The 21,470-nt window shown below is 37.3% G+C and overlaps 1 protein-coding gene across 4 annotated transcripts in view; it reads left to right on the top strand.

The window, feature by feature from the left end:
- The first annotated feature begins 2,275 nt into the window (after positions 1 to 2,275).
- Positions 2,276 to 21,470, top strand: part of CTDSPL2 (CTD small phosphatase like 2) — a 78,012-nt gene continuing 58,817 nt past the window's right edge. For 2 of the 4 annotated variants that reach the window (XR_009051377.1, XM_057722230.1), the window contains exon 1: positions 2,280 to 2,508. The gene's annotated coding sequence lies outside the window, so the exon portion shown is untranslated. Of the gene's footprint in view, positions 2,509 to 21,470 lie in introns of all 4 variants that reach the window. The other 2 variants (XM_057722232.1, XM_057722231.1) reach the window with 2 other exon arrangements.

Below are 21,470 nucleotides of genomic sequence, written 5' to 3' on the forward strand. Positions count from 1 at the left end.
AGCAGGAGGAGGACTTGAATCCTGATTGTATTTCTTACTAGTTGGCTGCAATCGTTTTTGGATAAGTATGTTTTTCCCTTCTTCTTCCCTGCTTTAAAAAAAAATGTCAGTGTCTTCAACCAAAGAACAGGGGGTCTAATATCACCTACCTATCTGTCAGAGTTGGGAGAATCAAAATGCATATAAAAGCTCTTTTTAAATAGCATATTTCACTTCAGTTTTAGGAGTGAAAGTATGAAATAATTACTGGAACTTTTTCCTCAGAAATATTTCCAATTTTAACCTGATATAATTATTTTAATAAATCAATTGGGGTAATTGTTTACTTTATATTCTATTGCTGTCCATAATACACACTGGATAATTAGTAATTATCTGTTGATTTTCAATTAGTTTTTCAGGAATCTATTATTTTTGTGGACTGTTACCAGTTCTGCACGCTGTATACCACGGGCTCTCTGTACATGACGCATTTAGAGCATTCTTGTACGAGGAAGATTTAGGATCCAAATGACTTCTGAGCTCTGACAGAATCTGTAGAATATAAGGCTTTCAGAAGATAACCCACCTGCTCCACACTTTGAAACAGCAACAACCAGATTCACAGGGTTCTTTGCCTACCTCGCAGGCTCATCTCTCTCCACTGCCTTCCCCCCAACTCCTCTGTCCCCGGTGCATAGAACAACTTCCCCAAATGCTCTACGCAATCTTGTCTTTGGACTTTTTCATGTTTACCTGGACACTCTTCCTTTGTAACATCAACTCTTCCCGTCTCATTTAGATGTCATCTCATAAAAGCCTTTCCAGACCTCCCTTCGGTATCCCGCCTGTGCTCTTATAACGTCTGTCAAGAACTCCTTCTTGTAGTCATTTTATCACACGGTATTTAAATTCTGTCTGTCTTCTTCAATAGACTGTGAACGCTGGGAAGGCAGTGTCTGTGTCTGCCTTGTTCACTGTTATATTCTTTGCATGTAGTATGGTCCTAACACACTATGGTTTTACAACAAATATTTCTTTATAAATTTATTTATTTATTTATTTATTTTATTGGCTGTGTTGGGTCTTTTTTGCTGTGCGCGGGCTTTCTTTTTAGTTGCAGTGAGTGGGGGCTACTCTTCATTGTGGTGCGCGGACTCCTCATTGCCCTGGCTTCTCTTGTTGTGGAGCACGGGCACTAGGCGCGTGGGCTTCACTAGTTGCAGCACATGGGCTCAATAGTTGTGGCTCACGGGCTCTAGAGGGCAGGCTCAATAGTTGTGGCGCACGGGCTTAGTTGCTCCGCGGTATGTGGGATCTTCCTGGAGCAGGGATCGAACCCATGTCCCCTGCATTGGCAGGCGGATTCTCAACCACTGCGCCACCTAGGAAGCCCAACAAATATTTCTTGATTGAATAACGAGAGTGGGCCGGAGTTTTAGTAGACAGATAATGCTCTTCCAATCTCTACGCTTGGTTTTCTGCCATTCCGCTAAGACTAGACGCTCCGGATTGATACATTTTCAGCGTGAGCCTGGCAGTCCTTCTGACCCAGGCCTGCAGGTAGGAACCCATTTGTCTGAATGATCTGACTTAGCAGAACCACCGCCGACACGCGTGGCCTGGGTCTGTATGACCCACGAGCAACTGCTATGCCTAGGTAGTGCACTAGAAAGGGGATCTTCAGGGGCCACCAGGATCCCAGGAAAGACGAAGGATTCGTCTTAACCGGGCCTCCTGCAGCACTGTCTGCACACTACCTCCCCCAGCGCGCCAAGCCGTTAGTACCACCCAGTCCCACTCGGCTCCACCCACCTGGCTAGCCCGGGTTACTAAACCCCAGCCGCGAGGCTGCGCGACGCGTTCCTAAGCCCCGCCTCCGGGGCGAGGGCCTGCTCCCCCTCCCAGCTCTGCCTAAGCAGTTCCGTTAGCAACGGGAGGAAAAACCGTCTTTCGGGTCCCCGCCTCTCCACTCCCAACGTTTTACTCCCTACTCCCCCTGCGACCACTACACACAGCTACGGAAGCCCCTAAAGTACAAATATCCCCCAGGCACTGGCATAGCCTGATAGATTTTGTTCTTGTTTCTCCATCCGGTCCCAAGGCCCTGTGTTCTGTTTTTAACAGGAATTCGAGCTCCGGAGTTTCTTCCGGCGGCAGGAACTCTAACGCTCTTCACGGAAGTAAACTTGTTTTTGTTTTTTGTTTTTGGCTTTTTTGTGTGTGTGTGTGTGGTGGTTTTTTTTCTTCTTTTTTTTTTTTTGCCGCTGTGGCCGTCCGCATTCCTTCCCTCCCACCCCGCGGAATTGTGGCGGGAGGGGGAGGAGGAAGCCAAAGCGCCTGCGCGGAGAGGCCGCTTTCCATCCGGGTCCCTGTCCGTGCGGTGCAGCAGGTCGGTAGGCGGGAAATGGCGACTGGCTGAAGGAGCTGGTTCTGTTGCTGCTGCGGGCTAAGCGGGAAAGACACCACACATTGCGCAGTCGGGACCATCGCCGGAGCCTGAGGATACTTCTCTGTCGTCACAGTTAGGTAATCCCCCTCGTCCAGACGCTGCCGCTGCTCCCAACCTTAGTCCTCCTCCTCTTCTAGGGCCGTCTGCCGGGATCTCCTCCCCTTCTCAACCGGGTTCTCCAGCGGCTCCGGCGCCGTGGTAGGCATGCACTGTTGGCGCCTCGTACGTCCGCTGTGTGGAGCCGCTCTTCTTTGGACTTTCCCCTGGGAACAGAAAGGGAGCTCACTTCCCGCCAGCTTTAGCTCTCAGGCTGCGGCCTGTGTTGTGATTTCTGGGGTTAGATTTCACTTTGCTACCCACCCCCACCTCGGTCTCACGTCCGTAGTCCCAAAACCTGTGGTCCCTCCCAGTAATTGGGTTGTATCAGCTTTTCTAACGTTGACGCGCCTGATGTTTTCGGTATTTCATTCTTTCTAGTAGGGTGCTCGGGGGGGGGGGGAGGGGGGGCGTTGCTCTATCTCAGTTTTTATAAACACGTTTTGAGGATCTGGAAGAAGAGATTTCACTAAATTCTGTTTGTCTACTATTAAAATGTTGAGTTGACATTGTTACTTTTTCAAGTCAAGAGTGGTGGTAAAGAACAGCCCATGTGGAAGGCCCTCTGGTTTCTATAGTGGTCGATTGAGGATGAATCTTTCTGTACTTAGTACTCTACGATTTATTTGGGTATTAAATGCCTGTATAGATACTTACTTTTGCATTCTTGTCTAGAATTCCGTGGTTAATAATTGCATAAATAAATCGTGTTTATTCACTTCTCATTCTAGTGGTGGCTAGATGTGTGAAGGATGTTAAGCACTTTAGAGTACCTTAGGGAAACCTACAGAGATACTGCTCGTAAACTGCACTAAATCCTGAAATGAAATGTACTTAGATGTTCCTCTAAGGCAGGGATTTACCTTTCTTATGCTAATAGGACCATATCAAGATTACTGCCCAACATTGGTGTACAATTAGTGACTTAAAAGATAGATCTTGGTAATTTTCAGGTTGTAGATTTCTTTATATACCTTCTCCCCATTCTTTGCTAACTTTTAAGTTTTCGTTTGTTGTCCAGCTGTTATCCTTATAAAAGCAAGGAAATGGCTAGTTAAAGCTACTTTTATTCCTCCTTCTTGTTCTTTTCCACATTGCAGACCAGTTGTCCATAAAGAGAAGTAATAGGGAGGTTGTTGGTGTTTTTCAAAATTTGTTTTTCAGTCTTGTTGAATTTGGGGCCTTTGTAGTTGTTGTTGTTTTTTTAACTAGTCAAATTAAGTTTTAAAAATGTGGTTCACAGTACACATCATTTGATGTTTGTAACTCACAGGCTTTCAGCTCTCTAGATTCAGTTTAAAAGACTTCATTATTGTTTTCATATTAGGATTAAATTTCATTAATAAACGGGAACACGCAACCATTATTATAATTGTCATTTGGTAGATTCCCCCCAAGGTCATAAAGAAAGTCAAGGCAAAATGTAGCTCTTAAGTGAAGCAGTCTTTTAAGATTGAGTTGAACTTCATACTTATCTTCAAAACGAAAAGAATAGGGGTTGGGAAATGGAGGTGAGGGCATGTTGGATACTTGCTGAGTCAATTTGTTTAAAAAGTAGGGCCAAATATGTGATTTAAAAGGATGTAAAATAAGTTATTGGTCTAGTGTAGGTTTTATCTGTACTTTAATGAGCTTTCTGGGTAGTTTATAAAGCATTAGTGTTTTAAATAAAATATGTTTTACAAATAGGTGAGTGAGCATTGTATGTAGACTTTGTCTTCAAAAACTCCCCCAAATTGTTTTAATTCTTCATTCATTTGATTCTTTTATTATTCTTCTCGGTATAGGTTGAAAGGCTGTAAAAGCTCTAAGTGGTATAGTCCTTAACCTTTGTGGACTTGTACAGGAATTCCAAATAGGATTGCATAGAAAAATCAAATAGAATTGGTGTGTTTTATAATACTCTATGTAGTGTTTCTTGGACATTTCATTTGAGCTAGTAATGTTATTCTTTTCTCACTGTTAAGAAATGCAGAATTAGGGACGTTTTATCTTTCCTATATTCATCTAGTGATGCGATGTTTGAGATTTCTGGTCAAAAGGATCCTTCACAGGATTATTATATAGCAGAATCCATCCAATTCTGAGTTATAAAACCTTGCATCTGTTGTTTGGAAAGGATGTTTTAGACTCTAGACTTGTAACTATAGGATTAGTTGCAGATTGAATAAAATGGTATAAAATTATCTTATTCATAGGAGATTTTTGGATTAATGCGATAAAGAACAAAGTGGTTTTTCTGAATAAACAATATCTAACTAAATTTGTAATTTACCAAGTTGTTGTGAAAGCATAAAGTAGAAAAGACACTTTAAGTCATAAATACCAAGTGTGCTGAGAAAACTTAGTATATGATATGCTCTAAGTAATTCTTCTGGGTAGGTTACCTGACCGTTTTAACTGGATTGGCTACAGGGGTCATTTGCTCTACTTTGAGGATGAGAAGATTTATCAGAGATGAGACTTAAGATAAAACCATACAACTTTTAGTTTCTACTTTACATTTGCCATGAGGCATATATCTAAGCCAGACGTATATTCACTACTTGTTTATGACTACATTAATTCTTAATTTAAAGTGTATTAAATTGTAGTTGAATCTTCATTACAAATAGGTAGACTAGGTGGTTGACTGTGTGGTATAATTTGAGAATTGCCCATGCGTCTCCTTTGTGTTATGCAATTCTTTCTAAACTGTTTTGTTAAAAATTACAAATTCTCTGGAAGACAAACTTTAAACTATTGTCTTTTATCAACAGTATTAGCACAGATTAGTTTATCAAATAAATTTGCTGATACCACAAACAGGTGAGGGTTCAGAGGCAGTGGAACATAGAAGTAAGCTTTTATGCACTGGCTGTGATCAGGAGAGGTATGGCATATAGGAACATTGTCTGAGGGAGAAAGGCATGGTGGGGGTAGAGTTATAGTGAGAAGCTTGGGCCTCTTGGGGTCCTTTGGATCTTACAGTAATGAGTGAGACTAAGTGTGGTCCCAAGAAGAGTTGTAGGACCTTAAGGACAAACATGGTTTATAGGTTTGGCCAGCCCTTTTGTTTATTTACTTCATCTCCAGGTCCAGCAGTTAGTATGGTATTTTTAGAAAAGAGTGAAGGAAGGCACTAAAATGCCATTGAAAAAAGATAGTGTTGTAAAATATTTACATAAAAAGTCTTTTAACTTTAATATAAGGTCACAGTAGGCCAGTTAACTATATTAGGGAACCCATGTTTTATGATAATCGTAGGCTCTCCTGTATTCATTTAGAAAAATTATAGAAAAGGATGTTTATCTAGATTAAACGTGAATCATCAACTGTGCTTTGACTTGAGATTCCAACAGTCAGTTTTTCATGATAGCTATAATAATTTTAGGACAAGGAAATGTGTTTATTACTTTGATTAAAGAAACATAAAATTGTGCTAGTAGAAGGCACTTGAATACTTCAGAAATAATTGGGATTATATTTAGCAATAGTGGCTTATAGTTTAGGAAGAATGTTTTCTTTCTTTGGACTAAATACTTTATTTTTTAATAAATTTATTTGTTTTGTTTATTGGCTGCTTTGGGTCTTTGTTGCTGCACATGGGCTTTCTCTAGTTGTGGCGAGCAGGCGCTGTGCTTCATTGTGGTGCGCAGGCTCCTCATTGAGTTGGCTTCTGTTGTGGAGCACAGGCTCTAGGTACGTGGGCTTCAGTAGTTGTGGCACACGGGCTCCAGAGTGTGGGCTCTAGAGTGCAGGCTCAGTAGTTGTGGCGCACAGACTTAGTTGCTCCATGGCATGTGGAATCTTCCCGCAGCAGGGCTTGGACCTGGCATTGGCAGGCAGATTCTTAACGACTGTGCCACCTAGGAAGTCCCTGGATTAAATGTTTCTATATGGAGAAATGGGAAACTAAAAAAGCAGAGCCATTGCTGAAAATAAATAAGAAAGGGAGATTAAGAATCTGTTAGCATCAGATATTTTAAGTTTCTCATGTTGACCAGTTAATGTTTAAGTAGGAATTCAAAATACATTGTATTAAAAGAAGAGTATATTATTAAAGAAAAATATACAGAACCAGTATTTTTTTCAGTTGAGAAAAACTGATTGTTTCAGTAATAATTGCGTTCTTCCTGATATTCCCCAAATATATACGATTATCCTATTGAGTTGAAAATAATTAACTTCTCACTGACCTTACAAGTACCTGCTTTAGTGTATTTTGTTAAATAAGTTAATTATATACTACAATCTTTTAATTTTCTGATGTACTGATAAAAATTATTTGAAAAAATACAATCACATTTCAATCAATCATGCATTTTTCCCTCATTGGTAATATACCAATTATTTTATTTTATTTTATTTTATTTTTTAGTTGTAGCAAACAGGAGGGTACTTTTGTTAGAGAATTATGGTCATACCGCATCTTTGACTAGTAATTTAGATAAAAATTCACTCTTCTTAAAACTTCTTGTCTTCAGTTTATCTCAGTCATAATGGTTAGGGTTTTTTTGTGCATAATATTAATAAGAATAGTAGGAAATTATTTCAGGTACTCAAAAGATTTTTAGTTAATAACTATTTTTCCTTTTTGCCAACATCTCATTGATTCTTTTCTTACTATCAAATTAATGTGTTCTGAGAGTTTCATATTTCTACTGGCCTGAGAGAAAGTTGAATATAAAATTAATTTTCTTTAAATAGAAGTTTTAACTGAAGGAGTATAAATATGTGGTTATATCTCTCCTTGGCCAATTTTGGTGAGAACTACTTAAATAAAAAGCACTTGTGGGACAATTCTGCCAAAATTAACTTCACTTTTGTATTCTTCAAATTTTCTTTGTTAATGTATCCAATAAGTACATTTTAAGTTCCATGTATACAGGTAATTCCAAAAAATTTTTAAAATTACATATGTGGGAGTATATATACTTCATAGAAAGGATAGTAATATGATGAAAAGTGATAGACTGGAGTGACAGGTTTCCTATGTGCTTTTGACAAGTTTCTCCTGAGTATTATTGTACTCGGTTCTTATGAATTCATAATTTTATATTTTTTCTAAAATAGCACATTTTGTTATAAAGTTTTATTGGTATGAATTTATTTCATGCTGTGTAACAGAATGCTTTTTATAAGATGTGTAAGTTATATTTACTGCAGGTAGTTAAAATTAAAACAATCTCCAAATTACTGTTGCCTTAAAGCTTAGGTGAAAGAAACACAAGTCTGTCCTCAGCAGAAGTACATACTGTCTCATTCTGTACATAACAGATATTGATTTTGCCCTAATGGTATTTCTGCTCAGTGCATAAAAAGTTTTAACTTGGGGTCCTGATAATAGTATTTTAAAACAGATATGTGAGTGGCTGTGTTTTCAGTGATAAACTGAATAATGCCATCTTTAAAAAATCAGTTCATATTTTCATTGAGCATTTAGTCATCAGTAGTCTAACAACCCATATGTTTTGTTTCTGTAAAGAAAAGTAATTGATCATGGTTTTAGAAAAGGTGGTTTATGTTTTTGTTTTTTTTGGTCGTTGTTCATTGAAGAAAGGTTTAGGAGGAAAAAGAGCCATAATTTTATCAACCTAACTCAGCAGCTCTTTTATTTTTTGTAAGCATATATTTTTCAAATGTTTTTGATTATGTTTATATTTAGTAGTTTTTGAAGAATTCTATAATATTATCTAGCAAAAAAAGAGAAAAAGTTATATATCAAATAATAATAACCTAAAAAGATTACTTTATCACGCACTTTGTTGGGGAGGGTTCAATGAAAAGAATCTCCCTGTCTTGGAGTAGATGCTTTATGTAATACTTCTGTATGTAATCCTCCTGCCCTTGTTGACTTTTGACTTTTATTAGGTGGTAAGTGGGAGGGATCAAGAAATCTCTTCCTTCTGTAAAGTCATTTAAGAAGGGCTTGGGAAGGTAGTGGAGAGTAAAAGTAGACAGTTGTAGTATCTGAACCTATTGATTTGAGATTATTCAACTGGAAATATAGACAGTGAAAACAGATGCTGATACTTCTGTCGTTTGGTGTCAACTAAGGCAGTGATTTTTAGCTCTTTCTTTCATAAGTATAAATTGAATAGTGATACCATTTGTAATAGAGTATAAATAACTCAGAAATTTAGAGCTAGAGGAGACCAAAAGGGTCATCTGCTCTTTGTTTCCTTAATGAACCATCTGAAGACTTTTTAACATGTAGTAAATGTTTGTCTTAATTAGGGTGCTTCTAGGTAAGTTGTATGTGATAGAAGGATAAAAACAGCACAGATTAATTGACTCATCTCCTGTTTTGACAGCTCTTTTTTTAGGTAAAATTTACATATAGTAAAATGCATAGATCTCATGTCCAATAACTTCTTTTGCTGTTGAGGAAATGAAATGCTACAATGATTGCATGACTTAATCCGTGTTACAGCTAACTAGTGATAGATTCAGAACTGATACCTCCCAGTCCATGGGCTGTTCCTCTAGTAACTTCCTCAGGAGCCTAATCCAGAACTTTGTATGAAAATTTTCTTTATATGGCCAATTTATAACTTTATAACTTATATATACCTAAATTTTATGGGGAAACCTTGTTGCCTTTAAATTTTGACTTGTGATCTTTTTACAATTTTCTTATTTATATTTTTTGCCCACTTTTGTGTCCCTTTTCTTTTATTCAGCAAAAATTTGTTTGAAAGAATGCACATTAGATTAGTCCTAGATAATTTGTTAAGAATCTTTCTATACGTGCTGTTTTGTTGTTTTGATAGAAATTTGTATACTGTAGACCTCAATAGCAAATTATCAACTGAGTTTATGCTTGTATCATTATTACAATTTTGTTAACACGACAATTTGTAGCCATAATTGTTGGGATCTAATATTGCTTGGGGTCAGGGATTTTGTGAAGAGGAAGGAAATCTTATGAGGAAGGAATATTTTTAGTTTTATTTGTAGGCCTCTTTTTTGTGAGCAAGAATTGATTACTGCAGTGAGGAGTTTTTGTTTCAGTGACATATTTTTCCTCCTATTCTCTGGTCTCCTTGAGGGAAATGAGAAAAATTATAGTTCAGTTCAACAAAGATTGAGCTTTCATGTGTACCATGTTGTTGGAGTTACAGTAAGATCTCTGTCTTCAACACTCTTACAGCCTAGTGCAGTTAAAGATATATAAACAGATTATTTCAATATGATTTATTAAGAGCTAAGGAGAGGTAATCACAGGTTTACACAGGCATGGGCATGTGGGGGTGGTTACTTTTTGGGGTGCATGATACTTGGGCTGAGCTTTAAATGATGAGGATAAGAATTAGTTGAAAGGAAGGAATGTTTGAGGTGAAGAGAAAAGCAGGAGCGTGATACTGAAGTGTAAAGAGTGAGGCAGCATATGGCAATGAAAAAAAATTTGGAGAGGTAGATCTTGGAGGGTTTTATATATATTGCCAGAGTTTAGTCTTTATTTTGACAGAAGTTGGTGGGAAGAACAGGCAGATTTGTGGAGTGCAGAGGATGGATTTAAAGGGGACAGAATGAGAAATATTTTAGAGTTAAAATCATGAGGATTTTGTGATTGACTGTAGGGGCAAGGGAGAGGAAGAATGACTAGGTGTTTAGGATGGTTTCTGGCTTGATTGATTAGGCGGATTACTTGTGATCAAGAATATAGTAGGGGGGCTTCCCTGGTTGTCCAGTGGTTAAGACGCCACACTTCCAGTGCAGGGGGTGCGGGTTCAATCCCTGGTCGGGGGACTAAGATCCCACATGTCGCATGGTGTTCCCCCCCCCCAAAAAAGAAAAAGAATATGATAGGAAAAGTACAAAAGGAAGAGCAGGTTTGGAAATAGGGGTGGGATAGGAAGGGTGAATTCAGCTTTTGGGTAAGTTGAATTTACCGTGTGGAGGGAAAGTGTTAAGAAAGTTGTTGGATGAAAGTCTAAGAAGCTAGAAGAATTAATGTTGCAGTTTGGAAGAGGCCCTCACCCCCAATCTTAAATACCTGGGCTGCAGATACATAGAAAGCAAACTTAACTGCCTGGTTTTAGATTGCTGAACAATCAACTTTTTCTGTTTCTGAAATGAGATCTGGTTCATATGTTGAAAAAGTAGAACTGTTTTACATTATATACCCCCCCACCATGTCATGAGTTCTTGAGCTTAAAATGTTGTTGCACCCATTGCTATATTTGTTTTGTAATGTAATCTACTTAAATTGTATCTACTTCATTCCTTAGTAGTAGATTTATTTCCCTGATGTATTCATTTCTGAATCTTATATTATTCTGTTATTACTGATAATAGAAAAGAACTCATCTAGTAATGGAGTTCTGAAGAACCTAGAGGATGGTTAATTTCTAACGTAAATAGTAGAGTTAGCAAGATGAGGCTGTATATGTGTAAAACTCTTCCTTTTATATTTTAAGTTGAGGTAATAAAATTAGACTATTGCAGATATCACGTAGGCAATTTCTGACCAATACTTGGCCCAATTAATATATATTGTCTTTGGTTTGGGGCAGGTAATGCTGGCTTCATAAAATAAGTTGGGAAATGTTTCCTTCTCTTCTATTTTCTGGGAGAGTTTGTGTAGATTTGAGTTGGGGGGTTGTTTGCTTGCTTTGTTTTTTGTAAGATATTTGGTAGGATTCTCCAGTGAAGCCATCTGGGTCTGGAATTTTCTATGTTGGAGACTTGCCCTACAATTTCAATTTTTTTTTAATATGGGGCTGATTAGGTTATCTATTCTTGTGAGCTTTGGTGGTACATATTTTTTTGAGGAATTTGACAATTTCATCTAAATTGTTGAATGTATGGGCATGAAATTGTTTGTAATATTCCATTATTTTTCTTGTAATAGGATGAATAGTGGTGTTCACTTTACCATTTCCGATATTGGTAATTTGTGTCTTCTCCCTTTTGTTTTCCATTCTTGCTAGATGTTTATCAATTTATTGATCTTTTTTTTAAGAAAACCAACTTTTGGTTTTACTGAGTTTTCTGTTTTTAACTTCATTGATTTTTGGTTCTGTAGAATGCTTTGTTTCTTGACAGTGGGTTGTATTTTCTTCCTTTTTTGTCTGCAGTATTTTATTGAATGTTGGATATCAGGAATAGGACAGTAAAGACTGAGTAGTATTTATCCCTGGAAAATTGCATATGCTATAGCATAGTCTAGGGGGTTGGATTAAGCTGAGTTTTGGTTTTGTTGTTGCAGAGGATACCTGAAGTGCGCCATTGGCTTGAAATTTATCTAGTGTTACTTTGTGCTTAAGCTAGAAGTGGAGATATGAGAAAGTGTTTCTCAGTTTTCCTTATTGACTCACAGATTTTGGCTTTCCCTGTGTGCCTTTGTCTCTGTGTGAAATCTCGGTGCTCTTGACCCTCTCCCAGAGGTAGACCACTGTTGTGTTAATTGGTGCTAGTTAACCTGGTGGTGGAGTCAGGAAGTCTCTGTTGTCCTGGTCCCGTCTCAATCTTGGATAGGCCCTGTGTGTCTGGGCATCAGAGGTGGGCTCTTTCAGTGATCTTGTCCAAGTATGCCATACGAGGCCTTGTATCTTTACAAGCCTTGTTTGGAAGAACCTGCCTCCGTAGTAAGAGTTCTAATGGTATTCGTGTAAGATCCTAGCCCCAGGACAGTTTCCTGCCCCTCCCCTAGTGGTAGAGGGGTTTTCTTTCACTCTGCCCCCATCTTTAATGATGTCTTGACTTGCGCTCCAGGGGAGTGACTAGACTTGCTGCCCCTCCCCCAGCATTAAAGTTTTTGTTCCTTAGGGGAGAAGGATCTGGTTGGGGCTTTGATTTTTTTTTCCCCCATTGTAGAGGCTGTTCTGCTCTTCCAGCCCTGCATCACCATCACAGAGGAAGACTCTCCAGTCTCATGTTCCCATATTGTGAGCACCTGGTGGAGGTCTGTGGTGAAGATCCTATAAATGGATCTGGATTCTCATTGTGTCTACTGCTCCCAGGAGTAGTACACGCCTATGCTAGCCCACACTTTGCCTTTAGGAGTTTATTAACAATTTTAGATGAGTTCTTTTTACCAGCTTTTATGGCACCACTGTCTCTTCCCTTGCTCTGTCACAGGTAAGCCAGTGCTCACATCCCGTCTCTCCTAGGAAGGGTGTCTTGTCTTGTATTTTTATTTGGTTGCCTTGGGTCCTCAGCTCTCTGGTGTTTTCAGGAAAGGTTTAATTCTGTAGTTAATTTAAGGTGTTTTTTTATTTCTTATTATTGGGCTGGTAGTAGAATTTTTTCCAGCTTTTTCCATAGGCAGAACCCAATTAATGTATAAAAATAAATCTTTAGGCAAAACTCCAATTACTAGACAGAGGAGCTCTCCTCTATTTTCTGGAGCTGTAGTCTGTAATTCTGTGACTCCTTTGGCCTCAGGTTGCTTGGGATAAACTCCCTTACCTTCTCCTTGGTTTAACCCAAAGGAAAAGATTCACATTGGCTAAATTGATACTAAAGAAAGAGAATAATTTCTCAACTGGCCCTAGATTGTTTTTTCCTTTTCCCTAAACACTGTGGTTCCCCCGAAGCTATCTGTGGTCAGCACCTCCTCAATCATTTTTATCTTTTCCCAGAACCCTTCTTTCTCTTAACCCTGCTTAACCCTTTGTTTGCGGTAAAATCACCTATTGTGAATGACTATTTAGAAAAAGAGCAGAAGTAAAAAAGCTTTTGAGGGTAATAGAAAACTGAAGTTTAAAAAAATGTGCTTTCTTTTTTAATTTTTTAAAAAATATTTATTTAGGCTGAGCCAGGTCTTAGTTGGAGCACAGGGGATCTTCGTTGTGGCTTGCAGGATCTTTAGTTGCAGCATGTGGGATCTAGTTCCCCAACCAGGGATCATACCCAGGCCCTCTGCATTGGGATCGCGGAGTCTTACCCACTGGACCCCCAAGGAAGTCCAAAAATTGGAATTTTGGATAATTTTTTAATTAAAATTTTTTGTTAATGATAGACTATTTTTACATTGTTGGTTGTTTTTATTGAAATTGCCTGGAGATTTAACACACTTTTGCCATTGTCTCCATCTCATTTTCTTTCAGTCATAAAATGAAAATAATGAAAAAAAATGAATTGAAAATAATGGATACTATTTAATAAAAGACAGCTGTTGATTATATATCACTTTAACCTTTTCCATGTTCAAATAAATGTAGCTAAAATGGGTACTTTATTTTTAGAAAGACTAGGTTGACAGTTGGTTTTTCTGAAGTTGACAGATAGGAAACCTACTAGAAGACCAACATAGTACTTTTTTACCCAGGTTATATACTTGGTTGGCTTATGTTTCTGTGTTCAGGTACGCACTGACATTTAAGGCTTTATTTTAGGGTTTTAGTAATTTGCAGGAAATGCCAAGAGATTAAATTTGGCAAATATTTATTGAGATCTTTGGAAACATAGATTATTTTTAAAGTATTAAATATAATTCTGTTATTTTGGGGAGTTGGAGAAGAAATAATGCAAATATCTAACTCCTCTAAATTAGGCTGTAATTGGCAAACTAAAAAAGATTATGTAATATCTGTTTTTAAGTATTAAAATGATAGTTTTTTTTAAACTTTGTGTGTAAAACAAGGAAAATTATGCTTAACCAAGTTGCTAGAATTAAATTCTTAGAAATTCTTAGAAATTTATTAAATAAGAGATTGACAGTACATATTTGCGGGTTTTACTCCGTTTAAAAGATTTTTTTTTGGTTAGAACTCATTTAACATTTCTTAATATTTGCATTATAAAGTGGTGAACTTTATGTCTCTTTAAACATCCTGTCAGATTCTAGGTTACCTTTAGATGGGAATGCTACCTGAGAGTTTTCTGCTTTGGTGTTGAGCAGGTTGAACTAAAGTCTTTTTCGACTTTAGAGTTTTAGATAAGTCTTAGGGAAAAAAAAATGAGAAAAGGACACGCACAAGCATTTAACAAAATGGGAAATGCAGGTAACCTATAAATAGAATTAAAACATTTAGTTTTACTAGTTATGATTATAATTTAAAATAATTTTTACTTTGAATTAGCAAACATTTTAAAAATTAGAAATAAATTTTGATGTATTTTTAGCCAGATAGGCACTCTTTGTATCCTGCTGGTTGAAACCATCTTTCCCAAAAGCAGTATGTTAGTATTCCTAGAGGTACTACCAAATGTCAACAATTTTTGACCTAATGAATTCCCTTCTCAGAAATTATCTTTAGGAAAGAATCAGATATGTGAACTGAAGTTTGTGTACAAAAGTTTAAGGTGATGTTAGTAATTATGAACAATTTAATTTTCCAACCAGTCAGTGACCATATAAATTGTAGACCATTTATCTTTATATTAGAATATTATGTGGCCATTAAAAATTATGTTCTCAGATTTTTCAAAGAATATTAGTAGGGAGTTCATAGTATAAAGAAGGAAGGAACAGGTCAGACCATAACAGGTATAGTATAATTCTAACTGTTGATTAAAATATTTATATATATTTAAACAAGCAGAGTAAACATATCCACATTTCAGTCATCTCTTGATTGAGGAATTACGTGAATCCTTTTCATGTTTTTGTGCTTTTAAAGTCTTGTAACAACATATGTTTCATAATAAGAGAAAAAACTTGATATGTCCACTTGAAATAGAGAATTTTTCACACTCGTAAGGGATCAAGAGTGCATTTTGTCTTATGTAGACTAAGTAGTTATCTATTCCTCTCCTTGGGTTGTTGTAAGCCTGCCACATAATACATATTCACTGCATTTTTTTCCCGAGTTTGGGTCATATTTTCCTATTTCTTTGCATGTCTCATAATTTTTTGTTGAAAACTAGCCATGTTAGATAACATAGCCACTCTGGATTCAGAATTTTTTCCACTGAAGGTTGCTGTTTAGTAACTTCCATAGGCAAAATCTGTGGAATATGTCTCCCTGCAATATATAGCTACTTATGTCTCTGCTTAGTTTTTATTCTTGTTTTGTTTTTAATTTTTGTCTTAATTATTAAGCTTGGATTACCAGGGCACACCCTTATGTCCGCATTGCCTTGTGGTCAACAAATGATTGAACACACATTGTGCCCAAACGTCTTGTGCAGTAATGTTTCTATCTTTACCCGTGGATTTGTGGGGGTACACATTCAAAGTTCAGGCCTTTTCCAGATCTGTTTCAGCTCTTATTTTCCACTGAACCGTTTTGTATCTCCTGTGTTCGTATGTGCAGCTGCAGGGTTGGCCAAGAATGTGTGGATAGCTTGGGCCCTCTTTAGTCTCTGCTGTGCATGTGTGTTGCCTCAGCCAGGAATATTGTCCGAACAACCCCAGCAACTTCAGGCTAGTAGAGCTGTTGGCCCTCCTAATTCTGCCACAAAAATTATCACTTATACCAAAATTGTCACTTACACTGATGATACCACCACAGTGTGGTCATTGTCCAACTGCTCTAAATCATTTGAGTCTTTTTTTATGGTAACCTCAAAGCTGGCAGTCCTCTCAGCCTGCCAAACCTTGGGAGCTTGCAGTTGGATATAGGAGAGTGGAGTAGCCCCAGACAAGAATGGCAAGGACTCCCAATGTTTCGTTTTACTTTGTTTTCAGACTCCCAATGTTTTTACCAATAGTTGAGCAGTTTTATAAGCACTCTCAGATTGTTATCTGCTTTTGGTTGATTTCCAGAGTGCTGATATGGTGGGTTTTGTCATTTGTCCAAGTGTACTGTTGCTTTTTGGTTAGAGGATTTGTTGACCTCTTAACTTGGCTGTAGTCAGAATTCCAGGAATTTTATTTTAACTTTCTCTTATCTTACATCTCTGTTGTTTGGTTCCATACCATGTCTTGGTTCTCAAGAACCCAGTAAATGACAGACTTGGAATTAGAAATCAAAATATTAGTTATATCTATCTCACAACAGTCTCAGAATGGCAGTGCCCATACTGGGGCATTTGGGAAGAATATGTATGATTACCTAAGCACTATATACTTTTTTTTGCTGTGCTCTCCCCACTCTTCCCTCATTTTTCTTTCTTTCTTTTTTTTTTTTTTGACCACACCACGTGGCATTCGGGATCAGATCCCCGATCAGGGATCAAACCCTTGCCCCCTGCAGTGGAAGTGTGGAGTCCTAACCACGGGACCACCAGGGAAGTCTCTCCCTCACTTTTAAATGGTTGAGTCTACATTTACATTGTCAGAGAATATAGTTATTACATACTCTTAACTACGAGTACCCATATGCTTTATGTTTGATGTTCACCATCGGTTCTCATGGGATATCTGTAGTCAATTTGGTTTTTTGAGGTGCTCTATTAAGTTTTTCAAGAAGGGCTCCCTAGGCCCAGTATTCCAAGAGTTCTTGCATATGGATAATAGTTTGTCCATAGCCATTATTCTTACAAGTTATTTTTTTCAGAACTTTTATTGACATATAATTGACATACAATAAACTGCATGTATTTAAAGTGTATAATTTGATTTTTTTCTTATTAGTATTGTATATATGGCAATCCCAATCTTCTAAATCATCCCAACCCAACCCCCCCCCCCCCCCAGCCTGGTGTCCATAACAAGTTATTTGTGTTTGGATATAAAATACTTGGTTTACATGTTCTTTCCTTGATTATTTTAATTTAAATGTGTTACTCCAGCTTTCTTCTGGCATAAAGCATTGCTATTGAAAAATTTAGAGTCGTCTAATTTTCTGCCCATTTTAAAGTCACTTAATGCATGCCTATAGCGGGGTCTGCAAACTACTGCTCATGGGCTGACTGCCTGTGCTTGTAAAAACTTTTTGTTTGTTTGTTTTTGTACACAGCTGTATTCTTTCATTTGTATATTGTCTTTGGCCGCTTTTGCTATACAGTGCCATAGCAATATGGAAACCAGTGAGCATGGCTGAGGACACTGGACATTGATATTTGAATTTCATATAACTTCCACCCTATGGTTTGTAAGCCTAAAATATTTACTCTCTGATTCTGTAAGAAAAAGTTTGTCTGTGTCTATCTGTCTTGCCCATATGTTCAAAGAAGTTTTCCCCCATTTCATAAAACTCAGTAATTTAAATTTCTAGTAACTCATACTATACTGTCTTGGTATTTGTCACTCTGGGTTGCTATTCTTATAGCTATGTCTTTCATTACATGGTTTCAAACTTCTTTTTCTGGAAAGTTTTCTTGTTATACTTTTGAGTACCTGATCTTTGACTCTCTTTAATATTTGATAAGTTTTTCTTGAATCTTCATTTTTGAAAATGTTTAGAAATATTCCTTCCTTATTTCTGTCTGTTGTGTTTGTTTACTTTGTTGTTCTTTTTTTTAGTCATTTCTAAAATTTTTTTTTTTACTTGTTAACTTTTTTCTCTTTTGTCATTTCATCCCCACACCCCTGAATTCCAGTTAAATTTGTTCTTGTACTAGTGTTTTTAAGCTTGCTTGGAAATAGTTTGTAGTTGTGATCTGTTTTTGTGGGATTACTTCTTGTAATTTTATTGTTTGTAGGAAACTAGGAATTTTATTCTGCTTCTCTCTCTTTTTTTTCTTCTTCTTATGATAGCTATATGGGCTGTGGTCTGATTTCTGTTACTTTTTAATGTGAAATTTGTTTTCCTCAACTTTTAGAAGGAGCTTTGGTTCAAGAGAAGTTTTGGCTTAAGTGGAACTTTCTGTTGTTTTCTTACAGTGTTTGAAATTTGGAGGATTGCTCTGTGAGATTATTGCTTTGTTTATGTTCCTCTTTTCCTTTTATTTTCTAGCATTCTCTTTGCTTTTCTCATTTGATCCTGTCCTACTCTGTTTTGACTTTGTATTGAACCCTGTCCGTAGCTCTCGTAATCAGGATTTTTGTTGGTTCTTATTTTTTAATGGAAAATGTCAAACATATAAACAAAGAATGGTATCATGAATCTCCATATAACTATCATTCAGTTTTAGTAGTTATTAACATTTTATATTTCTTCTTGGATCTGTACTTCCACCCACTCCTACCTGGTTGGTTGTTATTGTTCATAAGAACTTTCTACAGGTGTTTATATAGATAAATTTTATATACTTCAGAATACAAGGATCTTAGCTGTGAGTTTTGACAAGATAAATCTACACCTGTATCACAGTATAGGACATTTCCTTTCCCCAAGGCAACTTATTCTGATTTTTTTTTCTCCTTAGATTATTTTTGCCTCTGAAAGAATTTCTTTTTAATGGTATCACCAAGTGTATACTCTTTTGTGTCTACCATTGCTCAGTGTCTGAGATTCTTTCATGTTGTTGATGATATTAGTAATTGTCCTTATTATTATTCTACTGTAAAAAAAAAAACTCACGATATTCATCTTTCTGTTGCTGGCCATTTTTGTTGTTCCATTTGGAGCTATTGTAAATAAAGCTGCTAGGAACATTTTGGTAAAAGTACATCGTAGGCATGTTTATATTTCTCTTGGTTAAAAATTTAGAAGTGAAATTATTGGATCAAAGGGCTAAATATTATTTATTAGAAATTGCTCAACTTTTACCAAAATTACATTCCCATCAGCAGAATATGAGAGTCCTCATTGTTCCACATCCTTGTTACCATTTATTGTTGTCAATCTTTTTATAGGATTGGCCAGAAAGTTCCTTCGGTTAGGTATGAACAGCATATGCACAGTTTTGTTCCACTGCCTTCTTCCATTTTTCAGGCAACTTCATAATTCCATCTTCCCAAAACTTTTTATTTTTTTGAGCAAAGAACTGTTCCAGGTGCCTTTTACAGTCTTCCAGGGAACTGAAATTTTTTCCATTAAGAGAATTTTGTGAGGACTGAAATAAATGGAAATCCAAAGGTGCATTGTGTAGTGAATATGGCAGATGAATCAGAACTTCACAGCCAAGCTGTAACAGTTTTTGCCTGGTTATCAAAGGAATATGTGGTCTTGGGCTTCCCTGGTGGCACAGTGGTTAAGAATCTGCCTGCCAGTTCAGGGGACACGGGTTCGAGCCCTGATCCGGGAAGATCCCACATGCTGTGGAGCAGCTAAGCCCGTGTGCCACAACTACTGAGGCCTGCACTCTAGAGCCCACTGAGCCCTCCTTCTGAAACCCATGCTCCTAGAGTCTGTGCTCTGCAACAAGAGAAGCCACTGCAATGAGAAGCTACAACAAGAGAAAGCTGGTGCTCAGCAACAAAGGCCCAACACAGCCAATAAAAATAAATAGATACATTAAGAAAAAAAGAAATAAAGAAATATGTGGTATCCTGATGGAAGATTATGCATTTTTTTGTTGACTATTTCTGGATGGTTTTCGTTGTGTGCCGCTTTCAGTTGGTCTGATTGGGAGCAGTACTTGTTAGAATTTGTTTGATTTTCTGGAAGGAGCTCATAATAGAGGACTCTCTTCCAATCCCATCAAAAACACAACATCACCTTCTTTGTATGAAGACCGACGTTTGGTGTGGTTAGTGGTGGTTCATTTTGCTTGCCCCATGATCTCTTCCGTTCCACATTATTGTACAGTATCCACTGTTCATCACCTGTCACAATTTGTTTTAGAAACTCAACGTTTTCATTACATTTCAGTAGAGAATTGCGTGCAGAAATACGGTCAGGAAAGGTTTTTTTTTTCCGCTTAATTTATGTGGAATCCAAACATCAAAGCGATGAACATAACCAAGCTGGTGCAAATGACTTTCAGTGCTTGATTTGGATATTTTGAGTATGTCTGCTATCTCCTGCATGGTATAACATTGATTGTTCTCAGTTAATGCCGCGATTTGATCACTGTTAACTGAAACTGGTCTTTCCAACCGTGGAGCGTCGTCCAGCGAGAAGTCTCCAGCACGAAACTTCACAAACCACTTCTTACATGTTTGATCAGTTACAGCACCTTCTCCATACACTGCACAACTCTTTTTTGTGTGTGTGTTTCAGTTGCGTTTTTACCTTTCTTGAAATAATAAAGCAGGACTTCCTAGGTGTTCCAGTGATTAAGAATCCACCTGCCAGTGCAGGGGATAGGAGTTCAATCCCTGCCCCAGGAAGATCCCACATGCTGCGGAGCAACTAAGCCCATGCACTACAACTATTGAGCCTGTGCTCTAGAGCCCGTGAGCCACACCTGTTGAGCCTGTGTGCTGCAACTACTTAAGCCCACTTGCCTAGAGCCCGTGCTCCACAACAAGAGAAGCCACCATGATGAGGAGCCTGTGCACCACAATGAAGAGTAGCCCCGGCTCACTGCAACTAGAGGAAGCCCATGTGCAGCAGTGAAGACCCAACGCAGCCAATAAATAAATAAATAAATTTATTTATTTAAAAAAAGAAATGATAAAGCATAATATGCTGAAAAACTTGCTGTTTTCCTCCACCTTCAGTATTAAAATGGCTACACAAAAATTTACCAATTTTGATAAGTTTTTCTTTAAATGCACTCTGATATGACAGCTGTCACAGTACAATCTAACAAAATTGTTTCAAATGAAGTTAAGACAACTAAGGGCTACTAGAGCCATAGTACATGGAAAAAATCAAACGAACTTTATGGCCAACCCAGTACTTTTTGCTGTTCAAGTAGATGTGGATTAGTATGCTGTTATGTTTGTAACTTATACTTCTGATGGTGAATAATATTGAGTATCATTTCATATGCTTGTGGCCAGTCATCTAGCTTTTATGAAGTATCTTCTCAAACCTTTTGCTAATTTTTTTCTATGACTTGTTTGTTATTATGTTTTAGGATTTCATTGTATTCTGCATACAAGTACTTTACAGGATATATGTGGTGTGAATATTCTCTCAGTTTATTGCTTGCCTTTTGACTTTTTTTACTGGTGTCTTTTGGTGAATGGAAAATTTTTAATTTTTATGAAATCTAGTTTATTCAGTTTTTCCTTTTATGGTTGTTGCTTTTATGGTTATTCTTTATATAAGATCATGTCATCTACAAGGAATTAGATTTATTTTTTCCTTTCTAACATGGCTTTCTTTTATTTCTTTTTCTTGCCTAA

This window comes from Hippopotamus amphibius, chromosome 2 (assembly GCF_030028045.1).
Source record: "Hippopotamus amphibius kiboko isolate mHipAmp2 chromosome 2, mHipAmp2.hap2, whole genome shotgun sequence".
In the NCBI taxonomy this organism is placed as follows: domain Eukaryota; kingdom Metazoa; phylum Chordata; class Mammalia; order Artiodactyla; family Hippopotamidae; genus Hippopotamus; species Hippopotamus amphibius.